The sequence below is a fragment of the Lacerta agilis genome, chromosome 2 (assembly GCF_009819535.1).
Source record: "Lacerta agilis isolate rLacAgi1 chromosome 2, rLacAgi1.pri, whole genome shotgun sequence".
NCBI classification, from domain to species: Eukaryota; Metazoa; Chordata; class Lepidosauria; order Squamata; family Lacertidae; genus Lacerta; species Lacerta agilis.
The window spans coordinates 100,271,249-100,297,572 of record NC_046313.1 but is presented as its reverse complement, the minus strand read 5'-3'; the positions used below and the strand labels follow the sequence as shown (position 1 = coordinate 100,297,572).

The 26,324-nt window shown below is 46.5% G+C and overlaps 1 protein-coding gene across 1 annotated transcript in view; it reads right to left on the bottom strand.

Annotated features, from left to right (window-relative positions):
* Positions 1 to 6,421, bottom strand: part of FAM3D (FAM3 metabolism regulating signaling molecule D) — a 32,295-nt gene extending 25,874 nt beyond the window's left edge. Inside the window, exons 1-2 of the mRNA XM_033141330.1 lie at positions 6,394 to 6,421; positions 1,980 to 1,983 (exon numbers count right to left, since the gene is read on the bottom strand). The gene's annotated coding sequence lies outside the window, so the exon portion shown is untranslated. The remainder of the gene's footprint in view (positions 1 to 1,979; positions 1,984 to 6,393) is intronic.
* Positions 6,422 to 26,324: the final 19,903 nt, after the last annotated feature.

Genomic DNA, 26,324 nt, shown 5'->3' with positions numbered 1-26,324 from the left:
ACTGCTAGGTTGGCAGGAGCTGGGACTGAGCAACGGGAGCTCACCCCGTCACAGGGATTCGAACCTCCGACCTTCCGATCGGCATGCCCTAGGCTCAGTGGTTTAGACCACAGCGCCACCCGCGTCCCTAATAGGGAGCATAGGGACTTGTTAAATGCTAACGCCGTTAATAAATGCTTTTAAATAAAAATAAATTAGAGAAGGATGTGTTTGTGTTGTGTGTGCAGAAACTAGGTAAAATTTACACTCCCTGCTTCACGCACGTGTGCCTCTGGTTCTGTCTGCCCCTGGCATGTGGCCCTTAGTAGGCTGCCCGGATGCAGATATGGCCCTCAGCCTGTAATAGTTTCCCCACTCCTGCTCTAGAAAGAGGATTTCAGGATCTTAGATACAAGAACTAAGTATCCCATGGAATTAATTTGGAAGACAACACTTAATTTCTACCTAGCAGCCATTTATTTCCCCACAACCCTTTGTTGCCATTATGGGATGGGAAGCCTGTGGCACTCTGAACATTGTTGGATTGCGACTGCTGCTTTCATCACCCCTGGGCATTTGCCATGCTGGCTGGGGCTGGTGGGAGTTGGAGTCCAGCAACATCTGGAGGGCCACCAATTCCCTGTTTCCAATATTGACACCTTCCATCCTCACCAAATCGTGCCAAGCGGCAAATTACCATGCCATGTGTCCCTTTACCAACATATATTTGGTTCCTTCCTGCTGTAAGAGAGAGTTAGAGGTGTTCTCGGGCTTCCACCAAGAACAGGTGCTGCTGCTGCTACTTACTAATAAGAATGTAAGAAAAGGTCGGCTAAATCAGGCCGCTGGCCCATCTGTTCCAGCACCCTGTACTTACAGTGGCCAACCAAATGTCTATGAGAAGCCCTAAATCAGACCTGAGCGCAACAGCTTCCCCCTCACTCGCGATTCCCAGCAACCTGGTATCCAAAGGAATACTGCCTATAACAGTGGAGGCAGAACGCAGCCTTTGCTTGACATTTTATGATGTTTTTATATGTGCTGGAAGCCGATAGCTTTAACCCCCCACAAATTAATACCAACGGACTGTAACTATTTTAATATATCACACAACTGAGAACTAGAGCTTCTAACAACACTCAGTCGACTTACCAATAACCCAAGCAACAACCAGAGTGCAATATTCATTACTTGGTCCAAACTGGGATTCCAGAATGCTCCAGGTTTAAGCATAGACCAGTCAACTAGACCAGTGGCTCCCAAATAGCTAAGTACTGCAGACCCCCTGTTCTTCAAATGCCAACCCATGGATCCCTTACCTTTTGAAAAATTTGATATCTCTGGGGTAGATTTTGCTATCCGAGTGGTACAACGGATCTCCTGGGTGGGTTACGCAGAATCCCCCGGGGTCCACGGACCCCCAATTAGGGACGACTGCACTAGACAGGTGGGGCGGGGGATTCCAGAAGAAAGAACACCACCAGTCTGCATGAGGCTTTAAGGAAGGAACGCTAATTGTTTTTTCTTTCTATGTTGCTTCTGGAAGGCAGGTGACCCCTGATAGCATTATCAGCTCTTGGCTCTGTTGCAGGCACTTTCCCCACACGCACACCTTTTCCTTTGTCCAGTCCGGGGGCCCTGCCACTCAGGGAGCTGATAACAATCTCCCGAGAGTACAGTTCAGTGAGTTGTTCCCCAGGATGTCCGGCTGAATTACGACAAATTCACGGTTATCTTTGGTAAACAGGCACTCAAGGAACTGGGGCCAAAATTAAATGCAGCCTTACTGACACTTACCTTGTCCAAACAAGGATGCTGGGATGTTAGGAACTAGCGAATAATGGTGATTTAATTTAACAGCATTCAGTCAAATAACTTTATTTATGCTCCATCTGCACTATTTAGCTAAAGCAACTTCATGCAGCTTTAGACAGTCATGGCTTCCCCCAAATAACCTTGGAACTGTCGTTTGTTAAGGGTGGTGAGAGGTGTTAGGAGACCCCACTACATAACATATGCTTAGAGCAGAGGTGGAGAACCGTGGTGCTTCACATGTGGTGAGACTACAACTGCCATTATCGTTGTACATCAGCAATGACAGCTGGGGCTGATGGGAGTTGTAGTCCAACAGCCTCCGAAGGACCACAGGTTCCACACCCCTGCCTTGGACTATATCTTAGGAGTTGTGTCTCTCCTGCCTTGCCTAAAACCATCTAGGAGATTCATGGATGAGACACGATTCAAAGCTGGTATTTCCCGGCGCACAAATCATTTTTCTTAGGCATCACATCGCAGCTGCCTAGTTATTTGGAACAGATACAAACAGAGATAAGAGGCACGAATAAGTGACAGGCACCTAAACCTGCATCGCACTGTCGGAATCTAAGGGTATTTAGATACTAGCTGCTGTGAAAAGGACAAATTCCATTTTAGGGAACATTATTGCAAGTAAAGATACCAATATCATAATGCCAATATACAAATGTGTGGCAGAGCCGGTTTTGGAGTCCTGGTTGCCTCACCTAACAAAGGGATAGAAACGTTTCCATACATAGCAATCAAAATGGCCAAGGAGCTGGAGCAACTCACAATGAGGAAAGATTTATGTTCTTCATCTGCTGGTCTGTTAAGCTGACAGTCTTTCCTCCATCACAGACACAGCATATACATGGTCCATATAGAGAGCAGGCCCCCAAAACAAAAAGAAAAGTTTTCCTTTATTTTAAACTCCATTGATATTATTATTATTATTATTATTATTATTATTATTATTATTATTATTATTAAAAATAGTATGAGGGATTGGATGGTGCAAGTGCCATCCACTAACAGTTACTTATTTGAAGCGCCCAGTTTAAATTGGAGATTTAATTTTTTCAGGATGCAAGACGTAAGCCAATTTCCTACAGAAATCCAACCTCCACCAGGATTTTAATGGGATGCCCTTGGCTTTCACATCAGTTGTGGTTCCCCTCAGCCAAAGCCCAAGGGCAGTCAATTAAGCTAACAGGGCTCTTCAGACTAGGGACAGCTATCTTGGAATCTCTTTGAAGCCGGTTGAACAGCCATTAATTAGGAGAGGTGCTTGCAGAACAGTGGAGCCAAGGAATGGCCATACCAACTTAGCAAAGCTAAACCCCAAATGAGTAATAAAGGAAGGGGGGAAATGTCCGGATCCCGTGGTTTAAATCCAAGTTCACCTGCAGCTAAATGCTTAAGTACCATGTTGATGGGAAAGACCCAGCGAAGTGGAATGCTGGAAGATTCAGAGCAGACAAGGGGGATACCTCTTCGTGCAATGCAGAGTCACACTGTGGAATTTTCTGCTACAGAAGGTGGTGACGGGCAACAATTCAAACAGTTTTGAAGAAGAATCAGACAAATTCGCAGAAGATAAGGCTATGCCTCCTAGTCATCACAATGTCTGCACATTACCCCTCCCCCCCGGGATCTTCTGAAACCATGTTCCTGGTGAACAACAGCAGCAGAGAGCTTTTGCACCCAAGCTATAGTTGGGAGCTTCCCGTAAGAATCTGGCTGGCCACAGGATGTTGGACTGTTTGCCCCAATCTAGCAGGTCTCTTATGATGTCCTTGGGGGCAGTCAGAATAGACCAGCCCACCCCAACATGGTTGCTTACTAGAGGTTGTCGGATTACAGCTTCCATCTGTCCCAGTCAGCATAGCCAACGATGTGGGGGATTATGAGAATTGTAGTGGGAAACATCTGGAAGACGCAGGGCTGGGGAAGACAATATTTGGCCAGATGGATCAATGGTCCGACTCAACATGAGGCAGCGTGAGACATGATGCTCCTTTAGAGGCTTCCTTCCTATTGCAGCTGTATTATGGAATATATGATACGGAGTAAGCTTTGCATATATCTTCTTGTAGCACTGGGTCACCATGCTACCTGGCAAACGCCTTGTCTGTTGATTTCTCATCGCTTTGTCAAAGGCTTAAGAGCCTCTGTCCGCCACAGGGAGTAATGGCAACAGTCTTAGCTGCGCTGCAAACACCAGTGGGGTTGTGTGTACAGCATGGCTCTGTTCCGCTGGGTCCTAGGGCTTCTCCCATGGCAGAGGGACCTTTTCACAGTGGAATGGATTTAACACTCATTGTTCATTATGAAATAATTCAGTAAAAAGACAACCCTCCTGGGCTGCTGCAGTTATTGTCCTTCTAGAGTGATACAGATGTATTTAGTAGAACGCGAGGGATATGCCTGCTTCAGCAAAGGGAATGTTTTCTAATAATGCAATGCTTTACAGTAACAGGAAAAAAGGAGTGGCTTACAGATCCCATAAACACACACACACACCATTTTTTAACAACCTGTTATATGCAAATGCATTCACAGAGGGTTAGCTGTACTGAGGAAGTGGGGTGTGGGTGTGGGGAGAACAGGAATTTTCACTTGAGGAGCAACTCAACTATAGCCCAGAAAAGCTACAGCCTCCTCCTCATTGATAATAAGGTTGTTCTGTAGCTAAGAAATTAAGCAGAAGCCCCAGGGCCAGCCCAGCCCATGGCATTTTGCTGCTTGAGGCAAAACTGCAAAAGGTGTCCCCGCCCCCCCGCCCTTCCACCTCCTTATCCACTGTGACCTGTGGCGACTGGAGGTAACCTGGGGAAGTCCTGGCGTGCTGACGGTGTCAGAGGAGAAGAAAGGGGTCTGGAGAGGAGCTGGCAGTGATGGGGGTCAGTGCTGGGGATGGCGGCAGCAGAGGAGGAGGCAGGTGCAGGTGCCAAGCGCAGGATGTGGCGAGTGGCACTCTCCTCAGGGCCTGGACTTGCCACTCCTCCCAGCTGTCCCCAGCCTTGCCACCTGAAGCGATTGCCTCACTAAGCCTCATAGGCCAGCCGGCTGGCCCTGCCCCAGGGACACCGAAAGGCTGTGGGAAAGGAAGGCACTAATAATGTTCAACAGCAGCAATCCTTACATCTGAGAGACTAAGCGATCTTCAAAACATGAAGATTATTCGCAGTAGTTTAGGGGGGAAATGGAGCAAAGGACATCTATCATTTACAGTTACACAAGCTTAAATAAATCTCTTCTGGCTTTTGCTCAAAGTACCACAGCTGTTCTGCTTCTGAGGGGAGAGTTCCTTGCTTTTGGCTTTTAAAGGTAAAAAGGTAAAGGTAAAGGACCCCTGACAGTTAAGTCCAGTCGCAGATGGTTGCGGCACCCATCTCGCTTTACAGGCCGAGGGAGCCGGCGTTTGTCCGTAGACAGTTTTTCCGGGTCATGTGGGCAGCATGACTAAGCCGCTTCTGGCGCAACGGAACACCGAAACCAGAGCAGCACACGGAAACGCCGTTTACCTTCCCGCTGGAGCGGTACCTATTTATCTACTTGCACTTTTGGCGTGCTTTTGAACTGCTAGGTTGGCAGGAGCTGGGACAGAGCAACGGGAGCTCACCCCGTCGCAGGGATTTGAACCGCTGTCCTTCTGATCTGCAAGCCCAAGAGGCTCAGTGGTTTAGACCACAGCGCCACCCGCATCCCTTCTTTTGACTTTTACAGGACTTTTATTCAGACAAGACAAGTTCTGAAGCCTCAGCAACAGAGGTTGGACCTGTAAAAAATGCAGGAGTCTAGGAATGGGCAATCTTGTCCTGAATGCCCTTGGGGGCACATGCCATTGTTGGAGGTGAGGCGGAAGCCATTCCACACATTCTCTCAAAGTCTCTCTTAAGATAAAAACATCATTCTGCACTGGGTTCCCACTTTGCTCCCTTTTAAGGATCTCAATTGCGGGGGGGGGGGGGGGAGGTGGTGATGATCTTAATTTTCCTCCTCAGGGCTACCTGTATGGAAAAGTCCCATGAAATTAGGCTCATGGGTCACAGGTTGTCCACCACTGCTGTAGCCTAAAGGCTCCTAAGCTGTTAGCTTGATCTGTGGATATCAGCCGGTGACCAAGTTTGCCAAGCTGCTGTTAAAGGCACAGAAGCAGGCAGGGTTTTTTTTTTTTTTTTTAGATTATGTGGCAACTCTCTTGAGACCTCTGGGAATAGAGTTCAAACCGGGGCCCCATGCAACTCTGCTCTTAATAGCAGCTTGTTAGGCAGGAGTCAGCAGGTGAACATATTATCAGCACGTAGATAAATGTTATCCCTCCGCTGCAAATCATGGCGCAGCAACACAGGCCGGTTGAAAGGTTGGCAAACCCTTGCTCAGCGTCCGCAGCCTGAGACCATACGTTGCACGCCAGAAACAGCCAACTGCGGATCAGACATCGAAATGGAGAACTGACATTGCCTCAAAAGCAAAATGCTGTCAAATATCACATGCATGTGGGGATCAATGCCCTTAGATGAAAGCAGAGAGCACCGAGGGGAAATCAGTAAGTTTGAACTGGCATAGAGCCATGTGCCAAACAATATTTTGCCCAACCACCCAGAATTCTACCTGCTCTTGTGTGTCCTTGCTGTTCCGTTCTCTCAGTCTGGAGTCTCCTATCAGGGCAAACGCCTGCAGGTGTCTTTCTTCCCTGGTAGTTGATGCCAAACGAGAGCACAGTTATCTGAGAGTGGAGAGAGTAAAGCGAGGGAGAAGGGAGGGGCTGGACAACTTTATGACTAAGCCACAAATCCAGTGAAGTAGAAGGTGAAATCCATTGCCAAACCCAGCCTCTCTCTCTTTCTCTCTCTGAGTCACAGGCCAAACAAACACCTCCCAACCCCACAGGTTGTGTGGCTGCCCTTGCAAATGTTAAACAAACCGAGTTGTGCTTATATTAGAATGAGGAAGCATCCTTGCAGTTGCCCAGAAGGAAGCCCAGCTCAGCTCTGAACAAGGGCCATCGCATCAGTAGCAAATGCTCAAATCAACTTCAGAAATATACGAAGCTGCCTTATATATCGAGTCAGTCCATTGGCTCAATATGGTCAGCACTGATTGATTGAAAGTGGCTTTCCAGGGTTTCAGACAGGGACATCTTTTGCAGGCATAGGATCATTGAGTTGGAAGGGACCCCCAAGGGTCATTTAGTCCAACCCCCTGCAATGCAGGAATCTCAACTAAAGCATCCAGGAGACACGGCCACCCAACCTCTGCTTAAAAACCTCCCATGAAGGAGAGTCCACCACCTCTCGTGGGAGTTTGTTCCACTAGCAGCTCTTACTGCCAGAAAGTTGTCCCTGATGTTTAGTCGGAATCTCCTTTCCTGCAACTTGAATCCATTGTTTCGAGGCCTACCCTCCAAAGCAGGAGAAAACAAGTTTGCTCCATCTTCCATGTGACAGCCCTTAAGATATTTGAAGATGGCTATAATTCCTCCTCTCAGTCTCCTCCTCTTTTCCAGGCTAAACTTACCCAGCTCCTTCAACCATTCCTCATAAGGCTTGGTTTCCAGACCCTTGATCATCTTGGTTGCCCTCCTCTGCGCACGGTCCAGCTTGTCAACATCCTTCTTAAATTGTGGTACCCAGAACTGGACACAGTATTCCAGGTGTGGCCTGATCAAGGCGGAATAGAGTAGTATAGAATCCTAACTGGAAATGCTGGGAACCAAAGCTGGGAGAAAGTTCTGCGTTCAATTCAGATGTTCTGCCACTGGACTAAAGCATGTTCTTTCTCACATATCAGTCTTTCTCCATTCTATATATGATTTATTCTCTGTTTTGCTTCCCTCTGCCTTTTATTATTATTATTTTTTGGCCAGGAGTATGTGTTGATTTTCTTGGCATTTCAATCACCTGTTCCCTCTTTGCTTTCAAAAAAGACTTGACACTGTAGCATGAGGTAGATACACAATGCGTAAGTACTGCAAAGTAAACCAATTTAGCTTCCTTTTGGTAAAGAACACTGGCGTATGGTAAACAGTGACAAGTGAGCTATTGTGAGCTCTTAGAGATAAAGTGACATTTGAAGTCCCGCAAGCACAGGTGCCAACAGGATTTCCTGGGATTAACAATATATTAATAAATTGTAGTGGGACGCGGGTGGTGCTGTGGGTTAAACCACAGAGCCTAGGGCTTGCCGATCAGAAGGTCGGCGGTTCGAATCCCCACGACGGGGTAAGCTCCCATTGCTCGGTCCCTGCTCCTGTCAACCTAGCAGTTTGAAAGCACGTCAAAGTGCAACTACATAAATAGGTACTGCTCTGGTAAATGGCATTTCCGTGTGCTGCTCTGATTCACTAGAAGTGGCTTAGTCATGCTGGCCACATGACCCGGAAGCTGTCTGTGGACAAACGCTGGCTCTCTCGGCCAGTAAAGCGAGATGAGCACCGCAACCCCAGAGTCGGAAACGACTGAACCTTATGGTCAGGGCTCCCTTTACCTTTACCTTTTAAGTCTGTCATCTTTCCAATCTTGAGTTCACTACTCCACATTTATACACCAGTTTGCAATCTTTTTTTTTTAAGTCACCGAAAGAATTTGTCTTCAGCATGTTAGTGTGTGTTTCTCCAAGGTAGACTTCATTTTATATGCACTTTTGCCAAATATACGCATTTTCAATGCGATTCCGCCTAATATAATGCATTTTCACTCTGTTCTTTTAAATAACACAATATGTGATTTTTAATGCACTCGTTAACCTCGTGTACAATTTTTAATTTGTTTTATTTTGTACTGGAGAACTGCATTGCAGAATTCAGAGAGCTGTAAATTTCAAAGGATCCACGTTTTTCAGTTTGTGTATTATTCCAGGAATTCTGTTGGGGCAGAGTTTCTCTTTTTGCTCGCTTTGCTTCAGCAAGTGCAAATTGGGTAGGTTCACATGGAAATGTGGACCAGCGAGTTCCCCCCTCTGCCACCCCTTGTGGACATTAGCTCAGAAGAGTAATGAGAGGCAGTGTGGTCTAATGGTTAGGGTGTTGGGACTAGGACCAGAGAGACCACTCAGCCATTCAGGGGCAGTGAATGTCTGTCAGCTAACCTACCTCACAGAGTCATCGTGAGGATGAAATCGGTGGGTGGGGGTGGGGGGCAACTGTGTCTGCCACTTTGAGCTCCCTGGAGGAAATGTGGGATATCCGCCTGTCCTGAGAGAGAATGGAGTGCACCTCAGGGGTGAAGACAAACCTAAGATAGAAAGGTAATAAAGAAATATGTCTCATTTGGGCACTTCCAGATGTGATGATTATGGAGGCTCTGAGCCAGGCTTCCCCAAACTCGGCCCTCCAGCTGTTTCGGGACTACAACTCCCATCATCCCTAGCTAACAGGACTAGTGGTCAGGGATGATGGGAATTGTAGTCCCAAAACAGCTGGAGGTCCTAGTTGGGGGATGCCTGCTCTTAGCACGCAGCTGCTAATCCCCCTTCCCTGGGGCTGATCCTCATCATAGATCTGTAGGCTCATCTTGGATAGCACTGTTGGAATATTCTAGAAGACACTTGAAAATGGCCTTGAACAAGTTGCTAGGCAACGAAAAATTTCCCCAGCAACAGGTGCCGTTATTGGGGCATGTGATCAACTAAGTCTGGGTCAGTGTAAATGAGCATGTGAATGAGTCAGCATTAGGTCTTTGGCTGGATGGCTAAAAGAGGAAAAAGTTTGTGTTGCTTTATTTGTTTGTTTTTATTAACGACCAGGGTAAAGTTTTGTAAATAATAAAGACTCTGAAAAACAGAACCAAATGGTGTTTATTCGTGTACAGTGGTACCTTGGTTCTCAAATGCCTTGGTACTCAAACAACTAGATACCCAAACACTGCAAACCCAGAAGAAAGTGTTCCGGTTTGCGAACTTTTTGCGGAAGCCGAACATGCTCCGTTTTGAGTGTCATGCTGACGATTTGAGTGCCACACTTCCATTGTGAGTGTTACGTTGAGGTCCGTCTGTTTTTGCTATTTATTTTGCGTTTTTGTTTTTGAGGCTCTTTTTGTTTTATTTTTGTGACTGTGTGGAAGAACCCAGTTCAGCTACTGATGGATTGATTGTGTGACTGCAGTACATTGTTTTATTGCTTTCATTTTATGGATCAATGTTCTCATTAGATAGTTAAATCCATGTTAAATTGCTGTTTTAGGGGTTGTTTTTAAAAGTCTGGAACGGATTAATCCGTTTTGCATTACTTTCTGTGGGAAGGCATGCCTTGGTTTTGGAACGCTTTGGTTTTGGAACGGACTTCTGGAACGGAATAAGTTTGAAAACCAAAGTACCACTTTAATGGGGATTTCACTAAGAGATAGTTGGAATGCTGCTGCTGCTGCTGATGTAAAGAAGTAAAAGATGCAGGAAAACTTTTCTGTAAAAGGAACTCTGCTGCAGAAAGAAATGAAAACCCAAGAGTCGATGCTCACTCACCAACATGACAAAACAGCGACACTCCCCCCAAACCCTTGAAATGGGGAATATCTCTTTAATGTCACTGCTCTTGAACTGGGTACCATCTGGAAAAACCTCCTTGACTGTTTCTGTTTTGTTCCCACTGGTCGTTCTGAAAGCAAAAGGCAAAGAGGGAAGATAACTTTTGAGTTTTGATAGTTTTTGGGTACCCCGGGTCGAAAATTTAGCTGCAGTGAGAAGGATCTGTTTGAATAAGAACCAGAGGCTTGCATGTCTCTGGGGAAATATCCTTGCTATTAAGTTTGCTTAGCTGCTGGTAAAAACAGGCTCAGCTCAATAACAAACAGCATCAGTGCTGCAGGGCTGCTTTGCCTGTCCACGGAGGCAGAGATGCTTGCTGGTTTGGGGAGCAGTAATTACCGCTTCCTAGCTCAGCTCAGCCCAGGTTGCCTTTACCTGAGCCTAGAGCTCTTCTCCATCTCGGCAATAACATATTGCACTGCTTTGAGATGAGTCTCGTTGGTTTCAGGGACACCTTCTTCATCCATAGGAGCCTCGTGCTTCTTGCTAGGAAAGCAAGCAGACTCTTCCGGGCTTGGTTAGAACCTTTTGGCAGCGTTTCCATCTAGGCCGGAAAGGAAGAGAAGGTGGCCACAAGCGTGATGACAAAATTGGGGGAGAGGGAACTGTGGCGATAGGGGAACCGAACTGCTGGACCCACAACCTGCTGGACACCACAACCTGGTGGTCTCTGGCTCTTTTGGACCACATCAACCCACTGGACCAATGGGAGTTGCAATCCAAAACATCTGGAAGGTTGTTGCTGACGTCCACTAGAACTCATCAACATTTCTGTTAAGAGAAACCCTGAAAACTTTTCAAAGTTGCTTTTGATTAAGGTGAGCTGGGGATCCTCTGCTGGGAACGAGAGACTGGCTGTGCTGCTTTTATGTGGGTTTGCTATCTGCTGCTTAATGAGCGGTATTCTCACCGCAACTATTTCTGCTTGTGCAAAGGAACTTTCCCCTCTTCCACCACCCATGTGTGAGCAGGGCCCTCTGCAAATCTGCTTCAGAGAGTTGGGGGGGGGGCGACACACCTCTATAACAGACTTAGGGGCCATGCAGGGAGGGGGAGAACATTCCATTGCACGAGGAGAAATCCTTGCACTGGTGGAACGAGAGGCTTAGTGCTGTGTTGAAACCCACCCAGTGCTTTTCCCCCCTGGGGGTGTTCAAGGGTACGCAGTACTGGCACCCCACCCCAATGTTAAAAGTGTGGCACTTACTATAACAAATTCATGGTGAGTGCCGGTACCTCCCCCCCCTAAATCCCCGTTGTGGGGATTCGAACCGCCGACCTTCTGATCGTCTTTAGGATAGACGGCTTTAATTACATATACAGTGGTACCTCTGGTTACGAACTTAATTCATTCCGGGGGTCCGTTCTTAACCTGAAACCGTTCTTAACCTGAGGTACCAGGTACTCCCCAGAAAAAACCCTGGTGTTGGGAAAGATGGAGAGAACGAGAAGGGGACGACAGAGGATGAGATGGTTGGACAGTGTTCTCGAAGTGACTAGCATGAGTTTGGCCAAACTGCGGGAGGCAGTAAAGGATAGGCGTGCCTGGCGTGCTCTGGTCCATGGGGTCACGAATAGTCGGACACGACTGAACGACTGAACAACAACAACAACAACCACTTTAGTTAATGGGGCCTCCCACTGCTGCCGTGCCGCTGCCGCCACCGCCACATGATTTCTGTTCTCATCCTGGGGCAAAGTTCTTAACCCGAGGTATTACTTCCGGGTTAACGGAGTATGTAACCCGAAGTGTTTGTAACCCGAAGTGTTTGTAACCCGAAGTGTTTGTAACCCGAAGTGTTTGTAACCCGAGGTGTTTGTAACCCGAGGTACCACTGTATATACAGCCTGAGTGTCAGATGGAGTGGCTCACAGCATTGACACCCCAAAATATCTTGCTTCTCCATTCGTCACAGCTTTGGATCCAGCACAGAGCAAGCATGTCTCTGTGTCTCCAGCTTCTAGTCTGCTCCCAGCTCAGCTTTGACGCAACACTCTGGCTATTGCTTTCCTAAGTAGCAGTTAGGGGGAAGGCCCACCCATTTGTTTTGCGATGTTTATCTAGTCATCCAAAACCATTACCTAGACAAAGGGACTGGTTTGTCAAGCTTGCTCTCATACACCCTACCCCCACAGAGACAGGATTCCAATAACCGTTAAGGGACTCGGGGCATCATCTGGACTGACCCCACTCCCAACTCAAATCAATATGTTGTTGTTGTTGTTGTTTAGTCGTTTAGTCGTGTCCGACTCTTCGTGACCCCATGGACCAGAGCATGCCAGGCACTCCTGTCTTCCACTGCCTCCTGCAGTTTGGTCAGACTCGTGTTGGTAGCTTCGAGAACACTGTCCAACCATCTCGTCCTCTGTCGTCCCCTTCTCCTTGTGCCCTCAGTCTTTCCCAACATCAGGGTCTTTTCCAGAGAGTCTTCTCTTCTCATGAGGTGGCCAAAGTATTGGAGCCTCAGCTTCAGGATCTGTCCTTCCAGGGAGCAATCAGGGCTGATTTCCTCCAGAATGGATAGGTTTGATCTTCTTGCAGTCCATGGGACAATATAACTTTATTCTATTGCATTGCTATGATATGTCTTTCGAGACAGGCGGATGCCACCAGCAACAAAGTTTACCATTTATTTATTTATTTCATTAAAAAACCCAAAAGTGGTTTACCAAAGACACACACGCAACCATAAAAGTATCAATAAAAAGTATTTATAACCATAATTTAAAACTTTTTTAAAAAAATCAAAATCTGCAATAAAGTAAAAACAGTGAAAAGCTCACATCCACTCTCTAAATTTGCATGTCGATATCCTGACCCCTCCCGTGAATAAATGAGACACAAGACACCGTATATAAGGTTAAATGGAGAATAAAAGGCCACAACTTTATTGGTTCCGGATGTTGAGCGGTATTGGCTTTAGGCATTGGATCTAACTAGACTATATCCGACTCCAGTAGGACGTGCTGGCAGTCCAGGAAGGGATAACCACTGTTGGGTGAGCCCTTGCTGCTGCACATCAGCTAAGGACTCACCCTGTGATCACCGATCTGGGGTGTGCCTTAGGCCCTCACCACCCACGGCTCCGGACACGGACACGCCCCCCGGACTCCTTTACGAAGTACCCTTCAGCACTTGGGGGGAGGTGTTGGCCCGTCCTCCCCCCCACCTCCTAACCTTCCTGACCTTATCCAATGCCAAACCAAAGTTGTGACGAGTTGCTACGAGGTAGGCGAAAACCACAAGGCAGAGCCAATTTGCCAGGTGGAAAAATTCCTACCAGGCCCCTCAACGGCGACCAACCGTGGTCCATAGCAAGGTCAAGGAAAACCTAACCTAAAGGGAGGGTGGGAAGGGAAAGCAGGAACGAACAGGAGCCCAGGAAAAAAGTGCAGTGGGCACGCCCTAGCCGGCTGCACTGGTTGGTCAGCCAGCTGGGCACCGCACCCAGAGCTCACCCAGTAGCGCCAGGGGATGCAAGCATCCCCTGTGCACATGGAGGGCTCGTGCTAACTGCAACCCCCCCTCCTTTCTAAGGGCAGAAGGGGCTATCTAGATGGGCTTGTCTAAAGAAAAATGTCTTAAGCAGGTCCTGAAAAGAGTAAAGTGAAGGTGCCTGCACGGAGTTCCAAAGGGTAGGTTCTTCCATTGCAGAACAGGCATTATGCAGTACCTGTACCAGTGCCATTTCCACTGAGCCCACTTCCCAAGTCATAGCATCCCCTCTCCCTCTGTCTCCTGGAGGACAGTCTGATCCTAAGTCTGGACGAAGGTCCTAGGGCCTCTTTCTTATTTTATAATTACAAATGCTCGCTACAAATCTTGCAAGGATATGTGTTGATCATTAGCATGCATTTCACAGCAGGCAATATTTGTGACATTTTTTTTCTCCCCCTGCCTTTTTCTTTTTTCTTTTTGGTAATTTGTTATAGTATGTGCCAAACTTTTCCACATAGCTCCCCGAGGGACGGCTTCCTGCCCTTTCCCCAGTTTATTTGCTGTAATAGTTTTAGCACCTGGCGACAGGTTTCCAAGAATTTTCTAGGTTTCTTTTTACAAGTTTTCTTTTATTATTTAACAAGTTGACCTGCTACACAAGCATAAATTTATTCCCTGCTATGATTTCCCAAATGACTTTAGTACCAAATTCTAATAGCTTTTTAATAACTTTACGGAGGAGCCTTTAGATATGCAAGAAACTAGTGTCTTTAGCCCGATCCCTTCCAGCATCTTCTCCTGGTGGTATTGTTATGAGTCTGGCAGTCTCAATTAGCATAAATCACCATGGGTGGAATTCCATGTTTCACTAAGGCAAATGTTCCATCCGCTGAAGCAGTTCTGCTCACCAGATGGAATGATCTACCCTCTCCTTCGCCCATGCACCGTTCTAGAGGTTCTCCCAACACACTAGAACCAATTTGAGGGGGTCACGGGGTCAGCAAGGGGGAGAAAGCCCCATTGTGCTAGCAGGACTCATTGTGCTGGCTGCTGCTAGTGCAGCTGTCCAGCTGAATCATTTCACTCTGGTTTTCCTTACATGTTGCCTGATGCAAATCAGAACAATATAGTTCCCTGATGGCTGGAACTCTCTTTACTTCCATTGGAATGTGACACCCAACAAAGTTTGGAAGAGGGAAACAGCTAGAAAGAGCTGCAGCCTGAATTGAGGCAGAGACAGAGGATGTAGAAGTGAGTGAGCTAAGAGTTTAGCTGGACTGAAAGCAGTCTAGGGAGCAGGAAAGGTCCATACTATCACTTTAGGATATCTGTTGTAGGCATTGCCCACCACAGGAGTCATTTTGCTTCCATTTGTCTCTGTGCTTATATTTGGTATAGAAGACAAACATTTCCTTATTTAAATTTGTATTGTTTCAACAAACAAACAAACAAACAAACAAACAAACAAACAAACAAACATTTCCCCAAAGTGGCTTACAAATCAAAATCCTGCCAAATCACCGAGCTGTATCCAACATTAAGCCAATGTAGAGAAGATCCAAGCTCCCCACCCAGCCGGAACTCACCGGAACTCAGTTCCGGCACCTCTCAAAGTGGGTGCCATTGCTATTATAAGAGAACAAGGGAGGCATTCAAGATGAGATCCAGCACCTCTTTTTCTAGAAAAATAGCACTGCCTATAGATGCATTGAAATGAATGGGTGTGACGAACCCTGGCCCATTAATTTCAGTGGGTCTACGCTGAGTAGGAGTAACGCTGGATAGAACCCAAGGAATCCATTTGTGCCGATAAAGTCAGGCAAGTTTTTGTGGTAGACGGAAGTTGTCTTGTGCGGAAGGTTCAAAATGGTTGTCACCATGGGTGTAGTCAGGATTTATGGGGGGAGGTTTTATGTTGTGGGGGGGGGGCAGAACCTAGCTGTTAGTTAAGTATTTTTATTTAATTAATTGATTTAGTAGGGCAGCTGCCCTTCCCTGCTCCCCCCGGCTATGTAGATCAGTTGTGGGGGACCTTCACTCCCTGCCTTTCTCTTAAATAGAATAAATCATGGAATAGATCTGTTTGCCTGTGTGTGAGGGTTTGGGTGGAAATAAGGTCATCTGTGTCAGGAATGTGGTCCCACAGAGCGCAGGGGAAGAGTAAGACTCAGAGATTGAACTAAGTGAATGAGAGACCGACTCTGCAGACGAGAATGGCTGACAGAATTGAGAAAGGACAGCTCAACCCCCCTTCCTGGGGAAGACTCTATTAGCTCTCAAGAAGAGGAAGAGTTGGAAGGCAGCCAGAGTGTTGCTATGCAATCAGCAGATAAGCAGAGGTCTGAGTCTGTGTCGAGTGAGAGTGGGAAAGGGGGAGCTCAGCCTCTCAGTCCCTGTGCTGGGCAACTGGATAAAATCAGAGGGCAATGGAAGGGCAAGAGGGGAAAGGCAGACGTCAGGCGTCCTTCCTGCTGTGGGAGGGGCAAAACTTCAGACTGATCAACAAACGTAAATGCGAGCAGGCAAGAAGCAGGGCTCTGGATGTGTATTTTTTGTAAATAAACGTACATAAAATTGCTGGAGAGTCATTACTTCTTATCGGGGCTTGCTTGCCTGCCAGAGATCATTACAATCTGCATGCTATTTTTAATTTTGTGTGTGTGTACCATGTACTAACATAGAACAAATCAGTCAATTGATATAAACAAAAGTACGTATAACACTAGTGAACTTTTCTGTCCTGTGAAATGTCAGCCAGCCACTATATTTGATAGGGTCTACTGTGCCATAGGAATGCTGGAAGTTGTCTTGTACCAAGTCCAGAGGAGGTATTAGGGTAGCGTGGCTGGTTCAGCCGCACTGGGCACCATGCTTCAGGGGGCACCACAATGTTGTAGAATAGAGCACAAGAGGCTGCCAATTATTTGTGTCACACAGGGCACTACTGAAATTTGAGAGCCCTAAGTCTGCCACTGCCAAGGGATACAAAGGGTTCAGCCAGGTCAGTACTGTCTACATTGGCTAGAATCATGATCACTTCCTCCCAAGTTTCCCAGTGCTTCTGTTTCGTCAATGAGTTCCTCCCTGTTAGAATCATAGAATCTTAGAGTTGGAAGAGACCACAAGGGCCATCCAGTCCAACCCCCTGCCAAACAGGAAACACCATCAAAGCATTCCTGACAGATGGCTGTCAAGCCTCTGCTTAAAGACCTCCAAAGAAGGAGACTCCACCACACTCCTTGACAGCAAATTCCACTGTCGAACAGCTCTTACTGTCAGTTACTTCTTCCTAATGTTTAGGTGGAATCTTCTTTCTTGTAGTTTGAATCCATTGCTCTGTGTCCGCTTCTCTGGAGCAGCAGAAAACAACCTTTCTCCCTCCTCTATATGACATCCTTTTATATATTTGAACATGGCTATCATATCACCCCTTAACCTTCTCTTCTCCAGGCTAAACATACCCAGCTCCCTAAGCCGTTCCTCATAAGGCATCATTTCCAGGCCTTTGGCCATTTTGGTTGCCCTCCTCTGGACACGTTCCAGCTTGTCAGTATCCTTCTTGAACTGTGGTGCCCAGAACTGGACACAGTATTCCAGGTGAGGTCTGACCAGAGCAGAATATAGTGGTACTCTTACTTCCCTTGATCTAGACGCTATACTCCTATTGATGCAGTCCAGAATTGCATTGGATTTTTTTAGCTGCTGCATCACACTGTTAACTCATGTCAAGTTTGTGGTCTACCAAGACTCCTAGATCCTTTTCACATGTACTGCTCTCAAGCCAGGTGTCACCCATCCTGTATTTGTGCCTTTCATTTTTTTGCCCAAGTGTAGTACTTTACATTTCTCCCTGTTAAAATTCATCTTGTTTGCTTTGGCCCAGTACTCTAATCTGCTAGCAGTTGCTCTACAGGGTTTTAGACAGGAAATCTCTCCCATCCCTACCTGGAGATGCTGAGGATTGAATTGGGGCCCTTCTTCATGCAAGGCAGATGCTCTAGCCACTGAGCTATGGCCCTGCCCGTCCGTGAGCCTGAGCTGCCCGCTCGACCACTTAGGCGTGCATTCTTCCATTTCCACTGCTCTGCTTTCCGTAGCCCAAGCCCTGCTCTCAATCACAACAAACCGTTGTGCCGAATGCTATTAAAATGACACAAGATGTTGCTCGACGATAAATTAATGCATCAAAACTCTGAAACAGATAATTAACTCGATCACAACGGAGTAAGCAATAAACTATTAGTGGTGCAATAATATCACATCCATCACAACTTGTCATCTCTCCAATTGCCGGGTGTAATTTCCATGAGCTTCACTGGGATAAGGGCCCCCCGCCTCCACGTGCAAAATTACCTTCGATATTGAAAAGGCCCGAGGCAGGTGAATAATATGCAATTAAAAAAAAGCTAAAAGCTACTCTCCGTGCATTCTCATTAGAGGTCCCACCCTGTTTCATTTGGAGACAGAAGCTCCGTTCAAGTCATAGAATCAGAGAGTTGTTGAGTTGGAAGGGAACCCAAGGGTCATCTAGTCCAACCCCCTGCTAAAGAATCCCTGACAGATGACCACCCAGCCTTTGCCTCAAAACCTCCAGTGAAGGAGTGTCCACCACTTTCTGAGGGAGTCCGTTCCAGTCAAATAGCTCTTACCATCAGAATGCTCCACCTAATGTATAATGGTTCAGGTCATTGGAGCAGCAAAAAACATGCTTGCTCCATCTTCCACGTGACAGAGCTTCAAATATTTGAATATGGCTATATCTCCTCTCAGCCCAGAGCTAGCCCACCCATAAGGCAAGGTGAGGTGTCTGCCTCAGGCAGCAACATCCACCGGGCAGCAGATCCCAATATTGATCTTTCTTCCCCTCTTGCTCCTGATGTAGATCTTCCCTCATTCCTTCTTCCCTGGCAGGGAGTGGGGTGTCATTTTGGGGTTCACCTCAGGTGCTAAAATGTCTTGGGCCAGCCCTGTCTCAGTTTCCTCTTTTCCAGGCTAAACATACACAACATTTACATATATACAGTGGTACCTTGGTTCTCGAACTTAATCTGTTCCAGAAGTCTGTTTGACTCCCAAAACCATTTGAAAACCAAGGCACGGCTTCCGATTGGCTGCAGGAGCTTCTTGCACTGAAGTGGAAGCCGCATCGGATGTTCAGCTTCCAAAAAACATTTGCAAACTGGAGCAGTTACTTCCGGGTTTGCAGCGTTCAGGAGCCGATTTGTTCGGGAGCCAAGTTGTTTGAGAACCAAGTTACCACTGTAAAGTTAAATCCTTTTAACATTTATTTTTCGCTAGTAGCCTCACACCAGGTGTTGTTTGGGAATTCCAAGAAACTAAAAAGACCAGTGCAGTTTTGAAATAAATCTGTGACTGTAATTCACGGGTGTCAAACACAAGGCCCGCGGGCCTAATTCGGCCCGCCAGACCTCGTCATGTGGCCCGTGTAGCTGCCGCCGGCCGCCAGCCTTCACCTTTTATTCTCACTTTTTTTTTTAAACAGCTTCAGCCGGTAGCGATTTTTAGGCCATTCTAGGACTCCCCTTCTCTATAGACCGTCCTTTCCTCTTTCCCCCGAGTGCCGACCCCCTTTCTTCCTCGTCTCTATGATCCGCGCAACCTTTCGGAGGCGATTGGCTGAGGGCAGCTTGGCGGAGCTCTCGCGAGAGGCGCGGCCTTCGAGAGGCCGGCGGCAGGGGTGTGGGGGGGAGCGAGAGCGGCGCTGGGAGGAGGGGGCGGAGCAGGTGACGGGGCCTGGCGTTGAAGGGCTGGCGGAGGAGGCGACGGCGAGCTCGGTCGGTGAGTAAAATGGCGGCGCCGGTGGGGGAGAGAGGGTCACCTGTGGGGAGAAAGGCGGCGGCAACCCATGAGGGGCATGGGGGCCTTCTCCGTGGCGGGATGCGGCGGCGGCTGAGGGGGAAGCAGCCATTTTGGGGCGGCGTGAGGTCTGCCTGGTGGCGCCGAGGGGTCCGCCCCAGCCTGGGCCTGCTCTCGGCGGGCGAGAGGAAGGAAGCCCCGAGACACGGCCGGGAGGAGCGGTGGGCGGGCAGCTCATGTCGCGGGAGACTGCCGACGCGGCCGCTTCTTCCTCTTCTTCCTGGGTTTTTCCCCCTTCTTCTCTCCCCCTCCCTCCCCAATTGACACGACGCGGCCTCATCTTCGCGCCTGTTTCGGAGGCCAAGCTTTCGGGGTTTCATTTCTTTTATAGTTGTTATTTATACACTGCTCCCCCGACACCCTCGTTTTTATTTCAAAGAAATGCAAGCTTTCGTGGAGCACTTCTTTTTTTTAAAAAAAGGGGGGGGAGGAAAGGGAGAAACTGGATCCGATTCCTGCCTTGCACGAAACAGATTGTGGCGCCTCTTCTTCGCAAGCTTTTTTTCAATAAAATCATTTTTCAATAAATTGTACAATAATTGTACATTTGAAGATCTACTTGCCATTATTTTGACTATGTTTCTGCTTTCAGTGCTAGTTATTACTTACATTATTACAAAAAAACAGTAATAATTGAATGCAGTGACAATAATTTATAATAAAGAGTGGACACATAGTCCTACAGATACAACCGGCCCTTTGAGGGTGACCAAACTGCTGATGCGGCCACCGATGAATTTGAGTTTGACACCCCTGCTGTAATTAGTGCAGCTTTGACGGAGTCTGCCCACCATCTTGCTTCAAAATGGCGTCCAATTGTATCCAACTATAGACGAAAATCTGTTCCTTGATCTCAGGAACCATCATGCAAAATTTGGCTACAATCACGTAAAGAGATGTCCAAATGCCTGGCGAACAAAACAGCTTTCCAAAATATATAGTAGATGATTAAGTACTTTGTAAAAACAGCAGATGGTAGGCGCCATTTCCCCCTCGCAGACAGAAAGGAGCGCCTCATTTAAGATGGTGCCTGCAGTGACACAGACACACAACTTCTCAGCGCAGCCGACATCTCCCCTCCCAAACTGCTGTTTTGCTCTTACGCAAATATATGCAAACGTTAAGCGATTAATGGGTTCAACACGATGAATCCGTTAAGATTTCCCTGAGCTGGGTGACAGCGCTGCTTTTAAAATAACAGCAATAATAGTAATAATGAGTGTGAGCAGGATTTTTTTTTTAAAAAAAAAGAGTCGAGGCTGCAAAACGTTTAAAATAAACAAATCTATTTGGTAGCCGTCTTTGAAGATGGCTTGAATGAAGATGTCGAATTCTGCAAGGAATTTTGCGGCAGTGCTGTAAGGAAGAGGGAGGGGGGGAAAACCCCCCAACCCACTAACTCATGCCACTTGGCTGCCTGTGCTGGGGACTTTAATTGACAGACAGTTCACCAAAGGTCCGCATGCTGTCCTCAAAACTGCGGTAATTAATGCTCCTGATTGCCACTTCCTGGGCTGAGTGTGAAGATGCTCCATTATGGAAAGGAACAGCATTTAGCCCCCTCCTCTGCACACTTACGCAATTGGCAAAACAGAAGTATTAATTGAACTAAAGGACGAGGCGCATTAGCAAGCTGATTACGCATTCAACAGGCTCTGCCACAATGTGGCGCAAATGGCTTTTCCCATTAAGGTTTATCGCCAAAAAGAACAAAACAAAACAAACCCCACACCAACAACACCCCGCAGTGTTTCAGGGGGACGATGAGAGTGGAAATGTGTCCCCCAGACTGCCTTGTGGGCAAAACAGAGCCGGGAAGAGATGGAGCTGCAAAATCCCTGTACTTATAGATCATAGGAGACAAGCCAGGGTTGCAAACGATGATGCAGGCAATGGAGAATAAAAGGAAAGATGAGGCTTGTGTTCTTAACAGCCAAGATAATAGTATCGGGGCTTTGCCTGTAGGTGGTGCTGTTGTGCAGCGGATGGCCTTGCTAGCGGTTTCACCTGGCCATAATGTGCTGTGGGAGGAGGAAAAACTGCCACTGCTTTTGCCATGAGAGAGGAAGGGAAGGGGGGCGGGTGGACTCAGTCCACACACGTTTATAAAGCTTACAATACATGGTCCTCATCAAACTCACTAGCAATTTACCTTTATTATTTCCTCACAGGTCCCTGGAACCAAAGGATGATGCACACACTAAGTGTTTAAGAGGAAGGTAATTATTTCACATTAGCCAGATTCACAGAGTATAGACACAGAAAATAAGCATCCACTGATTATCCCGAATGTGGCATTTGTAAGATTTTTCAAATGCAGTAATTAGACCTATTCTAGAAAATTAGTTTTGGTTGCACTTTGTCAAAGCCTCATTCATCACCCACTCCTTATTATATACCACGGCTATTGCCCAAAAGGTTGTGTTTCGTGCTACAGACTGGATGTTCAAAATATGCACATGGAACATTTGGGCCTCGGAGGGCAACAGAGAGGATGCTTTTCATAACAGGATGGCATAATAGAATTGTAGGGTTGGAAGGAATCCAAAAGGTCATCCAGCCCAGCCCTGAGCAACGTAGGAATCAGAATTCATGACAGATAACCATCCAACCTCCTCTTAAGAAGCTCCAACAAAGGAGAGTCCAACACCTTCCAATGGAGACCGTTTCACTGTCAAACACCAATTACCATCAAAACATTCTTCCTGATGTATGCTTGGAATTTCCATTCGTTTAATTCGAATCCTTTGGTTCAGGGTTCCTACCCTCTGGAGCAGCAGGAAACAAGCTTGCTCCACCTTTCACGACCTCTCCAGCTTCTTGAGAAGCTGGTGCCTCTGCCAAGGACAATGCATCCCTTTCCCCGCTAAATATTTTCAAGAAATGGAGAAGCATTTGGCAAGGGTCCTTTTGGACACCAAGTGGGTGAAATGCTTCAGGGCTGCAGTTAAGCTAGATGAGCTGCTAGGTATCCAGTTGCAGCCCTGCATTCCCATGTTTCGCCTGCATTTCCCCCCACCACTCTTTAAAATAAAATTAAAAAATACTGCATTCCCATGCATGTTTGCTGAACTCCTCGGCCTACAAGATGGTCCACCATCTTTGGAACGTTTTCTGAACACATGCCTGGGAATTAAACTGACACATGCACTGCCCTTCACAAATTACAAGGGGATATATTATCTCCATGCCACTTTCTAGAATAACTCCCTAAGGACACAAATCAAGAAAACAGCAAGGGATGCAGCCTGAGACCACAGCCATTTGTCTAAGCAACAGTTTTAGTTTTTCGCTGTGCAAAGGAAGCAGGATTGGGCTGAGATGAGCTAACAGCGAAGTAGCTTGGCATCGCTGTTTACGGTCTGCAGCAGCTTAATTTCCATTTGCTCTTTTGACAGCTATAACACTTGCTATCTATTTCCCATCGTCAGCCATTATCCCCAGTCCAAAGGCCTATCTAGTCCAGCATCCTGGTTTCACAGTGGACTACCAGGTGCCTAGCCCTCTCCCTACTTGCGAACCCTGTACACACACACACACACACACACACACACACAATTTTATTTGTAGGCCGCCTTTCTACAGTTCAAACCGTGCTCAAGATGGCTTACAACATGAAAAATATACGCAACTATAACATAACAAAAGTCGTATAGAACATTACAAAATACACAACCAAACTGAACAATTTCTGCATAAATCGCAACAAATCAAAATACAAAAATCAACAGCAACAACATCCCAAAACAAAAACCCAGCCCCAGAGTCTGTTCGGGACCCTCAGATTTTGTAGCTGGAGTCAGTCAAGGCTTCGCCCTCCCAGGCCAGGTGGGAAAAGGCCTGCAAGGCAGAGAGCAGGTCTTCCAGGATTCACAGCCAAGGTGCTTTCTGGCCTCTTCGGCAACCTCAGCTTTTGCAGCTGGAGTCAGTCCAGGCCCAGCAATGGTATTCAGAAGGATACTGCCTCCAACAGTGGAGGAAAAACTCAGCCATCATGGCTAGCAGCCACTGATAGCCTTAAGGTGTGTGAAGGATAAAGGGGTCACTTCTGGAACCATGACTGTCTCTTGAGGCTCAAGTGGCTTTGGCTTCCATTAGCTTTGGCTGGTGGCCCAACTACACACCTATCTGAGCAGATATTGCCTCACTTCTGTTGTACACACACACACACACACACACACACAGTGCATTTTAGGTTGGTTTACCCTTGAATTTAATGTTCATTTTTGTAAGTCACTTTGAGTGAATAAAAAAGTGACTAATAAATATAACAAAACAAACAAACAAACAAACAAACAAACAAACAAACAAACAGATAAAATAAGGATGTTGAAGTAAGATTCAGCTCCAGTCAGCTTCTGTATGTGGAATCTGCGGTGTCTACTGAAAGTGGTTCGTGTGTACACCTTAAAATGTAAATCGGCCCCTCTTTGTGGGTCTAAAATAACTAGAAAATAAATGGACAAATCTTTACTGTTTAGTGTTACTGTGCTTCCAAAACCACTGAGGGAAGTCGTTGTGGTGAGGTGTAGCCTTAGGGATGACCAGCTTTCTCTCAAGCGCATAGGAAGGGTGCGCTTACATCTTATTTCTTTGTCCTTCGCCACATGGGAGATATAGTGATGTCCCTCAGAGAATTATTCTGCGCACAGGCAGGATAAATATTGTAAGACACTGTTCATATTTTAGAAGTCTTACATAAGAGCTAAAAATAGAGTACAGGCTCCAAGGAAGAACAGACTCGCAAAGGGCCTTATATTGGCAAGAAAATATTTGAGGAACATCCTGAGACCAAACTCTGCACTTTTTTCAACAGTTGGAGGTCAAGTAGGGTGAGCCCCTACCCATAAACACACACACACACACAGAGAGAGAGAGAGAGAGAGAGAGAGAGAGAGAGAGAGAGAGAGATGCTGCCTTCACAGCATACATTTGAAGTACATTAAACAACATACACACTCAAAAGTCCTGGGAACTGTAGTTTGTCATGGGTTATGAGATTCTCGGGTTTGCATGTGCATGCTTTAAATGTATGGTACGTCCTGAAAATGGCGACAGTCCTGAAAATGTAGCGGCCAGGCACATTCTGATGTTTTGTCTCCTTCAGTGTCCCAACAATTATTATTTAAGACGGAAATAAATACAATCCTATGCCTCTTTTAATTTTTTTTCATGGAATATTATTTTGTTTTAGATAATAATTATTGGGCCACTGAAGAAGACTAAACGTTGAAATGCGCTCAACCGTATTTTTTTAATTGGCAGTTACTTGCAAGGGATCAGAAGTGCTTTCCTTCTACTTCTATTCATTTATACTGTTCATTTTATCTTGTTGTTGTTCAGTCGTTCAGTCATGTCCGACTCTTCGTGACCCCATGGACCAGAGCACGCCAGGCACCCCTATCCTCCACTGCCTCCCACAGTTTGGCCAAACTCATGCTAGTCGCTTCGAGAACACTGTCCAACCATCTCATCCTCTGTCGTCCCCTTCTCCTTGTGCCCTCCATCTTCCCCAACATCAGGGTCTTTTCCAAGGAGTCTTCTCTTCTCATGAGGTGGCCAAAGTACTGGAGCCTCAACTTCAGGATCTGTCCTTCCAGTGAGCACTCAGGGCTGATTTCTTTAAGGATGGATAAGTTTGATCTTTTTGCAGTCCATGGGACTCTCAAGGGTCTCCTACAGCACCATAATTCAAAAGCATCAATTCTTCGGCGATCAGTCTTGTTTCTTTTATCTTATGGAATATCAAAAACGCTACGTTTATACACGGCCTAAAGCGAGTCACCTTCACAGAGACATCTCTGAGAGGATCGTTACTCACCCTGCACTAGGGTGCATTGCCAAAAAGGAGAGCATATGCATGTGGAAATTCAAATGCACAGACACGAACTTAGAAATAATTACTATCCTGTGAATAGAAATATATTACATGTCACTGTGGTGGGGTGTTAGAAGTGGGTCTGAGACCCTCAAAATAAAATCTGAACAAAATCCGTGAAGCAGCAAAGAGTTTATTGAATACAAGAGTGGGTGTCCAGAAAGTAGGCACACCCAAGAATTAACAAATCATAAGCTTTTATTCTCTATACCGAACACAAGTTCCCTCCCTTGTCTCCCCATTGGCTGGGGCACGACAAGGTTTACAGCCTATCCCGACCGCCTAATTACCCTATGCAATAATTTGCTAAGCCAAACAAAAATACCTGGAAATAAATGTGAATTAATTTCTATACTTCCTGATACTTCATCTTGACAACCAGCAGGTTCCAGCAAGTTCTATGATTGCTGACGCCTGCTAATCGAAACTTTCTAAAATTATCTAGTGCTATAGCCAGACTTGTAGCCCATGGAAGAAGAAAAGCTACGTTTTGCCTGAAGGAGTCTAGTATCTATGGCCTTGAGCGAGGCAACATTATGCCTTAGAATTGTCTAATGATTGCGGTCCGTGTGGCTTTTATATGAAAGAGCATTTCATTTCTTACAGTCCATGTTTCTTATGATCTTACACATTGACTCAAGCGATAAAGCCTAACCACCAGTGGGTGTAAACGAGTTCCATATCAGTCAAAGCATACAATGGAAGCATACGATAAACAGCAAAACAGCCCTACCTATGAGTATCCTAACCACAAACTGTACTAAAGATATGCCGTATAAGCAAGTCTGTGGTTACCTAGCCGTTTGCAACCTTATGGCTGTTCTTTTT